General features: G+C 41.3%; 1 non-coding gene across 1 annotated transcript; it reads left to right on the top strand.

Moving 5' to 3' along the window:
- Positions 1-5,983: 5,983 nt before the first annotated feature.
- Positions 5,984-6,091, top strand: LOC112752464 (small nucleolar RNA R71). Its single transcript, XR_003176900.1, has one exon. It is a non-coding gene; the product is annotated as a small nucleolar RNA R71 (small nucleolar RNA).
- The last annotated feature ends 819 nt before the right edge of the window (positions 6,092-6,910 follow it).

The raw sequence follows: 6,910 nt of genomic DNA, 5'->3' as shown, positions 1-6,910 counted from the left end.
TAAGCTAGAATGAATATCTCTTAGATCTCCTAACCAGAATCTTCGTGGCGTAAGCTAGAATGATGGCGGCATTCAAGAGAATCCGGAAGGTCTAAACCTTATCTGTGGTATTCCGAGTAGGATTCGATGAATGAATGACTGTGACGAGCTCCAAACTCGCGATTGCAGGGCGTTAGTGACAGACGCAAAAGGATAGTAAATCCTATTCTAGCATGATCGAGAACCAACAAATGAATAGCCGTGCCGTGACAGGGTGCGTGAGCATATTATTCACTGAGAGGATAAGATGAAGCCATTGGCAAGGGTGATGCCTCCAGACGATTAGCCGTGCCGTGACAGGGCATTGGATCATTTTCCCGAGAGATGACCGAAAGTAGCCATTGACAGTGGTGATGTATCACATAAAGCCAGCCATGGAAAGGAGTAAGACTGATTGGATGAAGATAGCAGGAAAGCAGAGGTTCAGAGGAACGAAAAGCATCTCCATTCGCTTATCTGAAATTCCTACCAATGATTTACATAAGTATCTCTATCCCTGGCAATGGCGCCAAGAACATGGTGCCAATACCATGGTTCACAACTTTCATACAACTAACCAGCAAGTGCACTGGGTCGTCCAAGTAATACCTTACGTGAGTAAGGGTCGAATCCCATGGAGATTGTTGGTATGAAGCAAGCTATGGTCACCTTGCAAATCTCAGTCAGGCAGATATAAAATAATCATGGTGTTTTCGAATTTAATATAATAAAATAGGGATAGAAATACTTATGTAATTCATTGGTGAGAATTTCAGATAAGCGAATGGAGATGCCTTCGTTCCTCTGAACCTCTGCTTTCCTGCTATCTTCATCCAATCAGTCTTACTCCTTTCCATGGTTGGCTTTATTCAAGGGCATCACCGTTGTCAGTGGCTACATCCCCTCCTCTCAGTGAAAAATATGCTCACATGCTCTGTCACAGCACGGCTAATCATATGTCGATTCTCGATCATGCTGGAATAGGATTCACCCTCCTTTTGCGTCTGTCACTAACGCCCAGCACTTGCGAGTTTGAAGCTCGTCACAGTCATTCAATCATTGAATCCTACTCGGAATACCACAGACAAGGTTTAGACTTTTCGGATTCTCTTGAATGCCGCCATCATTCTAGCTTACGCCACGAAGATTCTGGTTAGGAGATCTAAGAGATATTCATTCTAGCTTATTTCAAGTAGAACGGAAGTGTTTGTCAGGCACGTGTTCATAGGGGAGAATGGTAATGAGCGTCACACATAATCATCACCTTCATCACATTCTTGGGTGCGAATGGATATCTTAGAAGCGAAATAAGATGAATTGAATAGAAAACAGTAGTACTTTGCATTAATCTTTGAGGAACAGCAGAGCTCCACACCTTAATCTATGGAGTGTAGAAACTCTACCGTTAGAATTACATAAGTGAAAGGTCCAGGCATGGCCGAGATGGCCAACCCCCTAAAACGTGATCATAGGATCAGAATATAATCCAGGATCAAAGATGTCTAATACAATAGTAAGAGGTCCTATTTATAATAAACTAGTCACTAGGGTTTACAGAAGTAAGTAATTGATGCATAAATCCACTTCCGGGGCCCACTTGGTGTGTGCTTGGGCTGAGCCTTAAGTGTTGCACGTGTAGAGGTCCTCCTTGGAGTTGAACGCCAGCTTTTGTGCCAGTTTGGGCGTTCAACTCTGGTTTTGGCTCCTTTTCTGGCGCTGGACGCCAGATTTGGGTAGAAAGCTGGTGTTGAACGCCAGTTTACGTCGTCTATTCTGGGCCAAAGTATGGACTATTATATATTTCTGGAAAGCCTTGGATGTCTACTTTCCAACGCAATTGAAAGCGCGCCATTTCGAGTTTTGTAGCTCCAGAAAATCCACTTTGAGTGCAGGGAGGTCAGAATCCAACGGCATCAGCAGTCCTTCTTCAACCTCTGAATCTGATTTCTGCTCAAGTCCCTCAATTTCAGCCAGAAAATACCTGAAATCACAGAAAAACACACAAACTCATAGTAAAGTCCAGAAATGTGAATTTAACATAAAAACTAATGAAAACATCCCTAAAAGCAACTAGATCCTACTAAAAACATACTAAAAACAATGCCAAAAAGCGTGTAAATTATCCACTCATCACAACACCAAACTTAAATTGTTGCTTGTCCCCAAGCAACTGAAAATCAAATAGGATAAAAAGAAGAGAATATACTACAAATTCCAAACTATCAATGAAACAGAGCTTCAATCATATGAGCGGGACTTATAGCTTTTTGCCTCTTGAATAGTTTTGACATCTCACTTTATCCATTGAGGTTCAGAATGATTGGCATCTATAGGAACTTCAGATTTCGAATAGTGTTATTGACTCTCCTAGTTCAGTATGATGATTCTTGAACACAGCTTCTTTATGAGTCTTGGCCGTGGCCCTAAGCACTTTGTTTTCCAGTATTACCACCGGATACATAAATACCACAGACACATAATTGGGTGAACCTTTTCAGATTGTGACTCAGCTTTGCTAAAGTCCCCAATTAGAGGTGTCCAGGGTTCTTAAGCACACTCTTCTTTTGCTTTGGACCTTGACTTTAACCGCTCAGTCTCAAGTTTTCACTTGACACCTACACGCCACAAGCACATGGTTAGGGACAGCTTGGTTTTGCCGCTTAGACCAGGATTTTAGGCCCTCCTATCCACTGATGCTCAAAGCCTTGGGATCCTTTTTATTTGCCCTTGCCTTTTGGTTTTAAGGGTTATTGGCTTTTTGCTCTTGCCTCTTGATTTTAAGAGCTTTTGGCTTTTTCTGCTTGCTTTTTCTTTTTCTTTCTATTTTTTTTTTCGCCTACTTTTTTTTTCTGCAAGCTTTGTTCTTTGCTGCTTTTTCTTGCTTCAAGAATCATTTTTATGATTTTTCAGATTATCAAATAACATGTCTCCTAGTCATCATTCTTTCAAGAGCCAACATATTTAACATTCTTAAACAGCAACTTCAAAAGACATATGCACTGTTCAAGCATACATTCAGAAAACAAGAAGCATTGTCACCACATCAATATAATTAAGCTAAGTTCAAGGATAAATTCGAAACTCATGTACTTCTTGTTCTTTTGAATTAAAACATTTTTCATTTAAGAGAGGTGATGGATTCATAGGACATTTATAACTTTAAGACAAAGTTACTAACTACTAATGATCATGTAATGAAGACACAAACATGGATAAGCACATAACATATAAAACGAAAAAAACAGAGAAAGTAAGAACAAGGAATGAGTCCACCTTAGTGATGTCCTTGAGCTCTTCTATGTCTCTTCCTTGTCTTTTGCTGCTCCTCCTTCATTGCTTTTAGATCTTCTCTGATTTCATGAAGGATGATGGAGTGCTCTTGATGTTCCACCCTTAGTTGCTTCCAATAATTGTGTGGAAGAAAATGTATCCCCTGAGGTATCTCAGGGATCTCTTGATTTGCAGTCAAATGTTCTACCACTGAGCTATAGACCCTTGATGGAAGCTTTTGTCTTCCCTTTCCTCTTTCTAGAGGCTTCTCTGGCCTTAGGTGCCATCAATGGTTATGGGAAAAAACAAAAAAGCTATGCTTTTTACCACACCAAACTTAGAATGTTGCTCGCCCTCGAGCAAAAGAAGAAGGAATAGAAGAAGAAGAAGATATAGAGGAGATGGAGGGATGTGTGTATGGATGTGAGTGGTGGATGGAAAACAGAAGGGATGGTCATGAATGAAGAGATAGAGGGTGAGGTGGGTGGGGATCCTGTGAGATTCACAGATCCTGAGATGATCCTGTGGGTCCACGGATCCTGAGATGATCCTGTGGGGTCCACAGATCTTGAGGTGTCAAGGCATTTACATCCCTGCACCAATTTAGGCATGCAAAATGCCCTTGCACACAACTTTGGGCGTTCAGCGCCACGTTGGTGCCCATTTTGGGCGTTCAACGCCCATTTGTTGCCATTTCTGGCGTTGAACGCCAGAACAATGCTTGTTCTGGGCGTTCAGCACCAGGATGTTGCCCATTTTGGGCGTTCAGCGCCAGAACCATGCTCTGTTCTGGCGTTTGAACGCCAGGCAGATGCTCCTCCAGGGTGTGATTTTTCTTCTGCTGTTTTTGATTCCGTTTTCAATTTTTATATTTATTTTGTGACTCCACATGATCATGAACCTACAAAGACATATAACTAAGAAAAATATAGTTAAATAAATAAAAATTGGGTTGCCTCCCAACAAGCGCTTCTTTAATGTCAATAGCTTGACAGTGGGCTCTCATGGAGCCTCACAGATGTGCAGAGCCTTGTTGAGACTCTCCAACACCAAACTTAGAGTTTGGATATGGGAGTTCAACACCAAACTTAGAGTTTGGTTGTGGCCTCCCAACACCAAACTTAGAGTTTGACTGTGGGGGCTTGAGTTGACTCTGCTTTGAGAGAAGATTTTCATGCTTCCTCTCCATGGTTGCAGAGGGAGATCCTTGAGTTTTAAACACAAGGGAGTCCTCATTCCATTGAAGGAATAGTTCACCTCTGTCAACATCAATCACAGCTCTTGCTGTGGCCAGGAAAGGTCTTCCTAGGATGATGGATTCATCCTCTTCCTTTCCAGTATCCAGGACTATGAAATCAGCAGGGATGTAAAGGCCTTCAACCTTTACTAACACGTCCTCTACTTGTCCATATGCCTGTTTTCTTGAGCTGTCTGCCATCTCTAATGAGATTTTAGCAGCTTGCACCCCATAGATTCCCAGTTTTTCTATTACAGAGAGGGGCATGAGGTTTATTCCTGAACCAAGGTCACACAGAGCCTTAAAGATCATGGTGCCTATGGTGCAGGGTATTATGAACTTTCCAGGATCCTGTCTCTTCTTTGGCAATGTCAGTTGATCCAGATCACTTAGTTCATTGATGAACAAGGGAGGTTCAACTTCCCAAGTATCAATGCCAAATAATTTGGCATTTAGCTTCATGATTGCACCAAGAAACTTGGCAGTTTGCTCTTCAGTAACATCCTCATTCTCTTCAGAAGAGGAATACTCATCAGAGCTCATGAAGGGCATAAGGAGGCTTAATGGAATCTCTATGGTCTCTAGATGAGCCACAGAGTCCTTTGGTTCCTCAGAGGGAAGCTCCTTATTGATCACTGGACGTCCCAGGAGGTCTTCCTCCTTGGGATTCACGTCCTCTCCTCTCCTCACAGGTTCGGCCATGATGCTTATGTCAATGGCCTTGCACTCTCCTTTTGGATTCTCTTCTGTATTGCTTGGGAGAGTACTAGGGGGGATTTCAGTGATCCTTTTACTCAGCTGGCCCACTTGTGCTTCCAGATTTCTAATGGAAGACCTTGTTTCATTCATGAAACTTACAGTGGCCTTAGATAGATCAGAGACTAAATTTTCTAAATTAGAAGTATTTTGTTCAGAGTTCTCTGTCTGTTGCTGAGTGGATGATGGAAAAGGTTTATTATTGTTAAACCTGTTTCTTCCACCATTATTAAAGCCTTGTTGAGGCTTTTGATCCTTCCATGAAAAATTTGGATGATTTCTCCATGATGAGTTATAGGTGTTTCCATAAGGTTCACCTAAGTAATTCACTGCTATTGCAGGGTTCTCAGGATCATAAGCTTCTTCTTCAGGAGAAGCCTCTTGAGTACTGTTGGATGCAGCTTGCATTCCATTCAGACTCTGAGAAATCATATTGACTTGCTGAGTCAATATTTTGTTCTGAGCCAATATGGCATTCAGAGTATCAACTTCAAGAACTCCCTTCTTCATAGGTGTCCCATTACTCACAGGATTCCTTTCAGAAGTGTACATGAACTGGTTATTAGCAACCATGTCAATGAGTTCTTGAGCTTCTGCAGGCGTTTTCTTTAGGTGAATGGATCCACCTGCAGAAGTGTCCAGTGACATCTTTGATAGCTCAGATAGACCATCATAGAATATATCCAGGATGGTCCATTCTGAAAGCATGTCAGAAGGACACTTTTTGGTCAACTGTTTGTATCTTTCCCAAGCTTCATAGAGGGATTCACCTTCTTTCTGTCTGAAGGTTTGAACATCAGCTCTAAGCTTGCTCAGCTTTTGAGGAGGAAAGTACTTGGCTAAGAAAGCCGTGACCAGCTTATCCCAAGAGTTCAGGCTGTCTTTGGGTTGAGAATCCAACCATAATCTAGCTCTGTCTCTTACAGCAAAAGGAAAAAGCATGAGCCTGTAGACTTCAGGATCTACTCCATTAGTCTTAACAGTATCACATATCTGCAAGAATTCAGTTAAGAACTGAAAAGGATCTTCAGATGGAAGTCCATGAAACTTGCAGTTTTGCTGCATCAGAGAAACTAATTGAGGTTTCAGCTCAAAGTTGTTTGCTCCAATGGCAGGAATGGAGATGCTTCTTCCATGTAAATTGGAATTAGGTATAGTAAAGTCACCAAGCATCTTCCTTACATTATTATTATTTTCGGCTGCCATCTCCTCTTCATGTTCGAAATTTTCTGAAAGGTTTTCTCTGGATTGTTGTAATTTAGCTTCTCTTAATTTCCTTTTCAGAGTCCTTTCAGGTTCTGGATCTGCTTCCACAAGAATGTTCTTATCCTTGCTCCTGCTCATATGACAAAGAAGAGGGCACAGAAAAATAATAATAACAATAGAGATCCTTTATACCACAGTATAGGGATCCCTGTGTGAGTAGAAGAAGAGGGGGAGACAAAGAATATAATATAATGGAAGAAACACAACTGTGAGGATGGCAGAGATGTGAGATGAGATGTTAGGATATGAATGAATAAATAGAATAAGATGGGGGAGGGATAATTTTCCAAAAATATTTTTGAAAAAGAGTTAGTGATTTTTGAAAATAGTTTTTGAAAAATGTTAGTAATCTTTCGAAAATTA

Source organism: Arachis hypogaea, chromosome 15 (genome assembly GCF_003086295.3).
Source record: "Arachis hypogaea cultivar Tifrunner chromosome 15, arahy.Tifrunner.gnm2.J5K5, whole genome shotgun sequence".
Lineage (NCBI taxonomy): Eukaryota > Viridiplantae > Streptophyta > Magnoliopsida > Fabales > Fabaceae > Arachis > Arachis hypogaea.
This window is presented reverse-complemented; position numbering and strand designations above follow the sequence as displayed.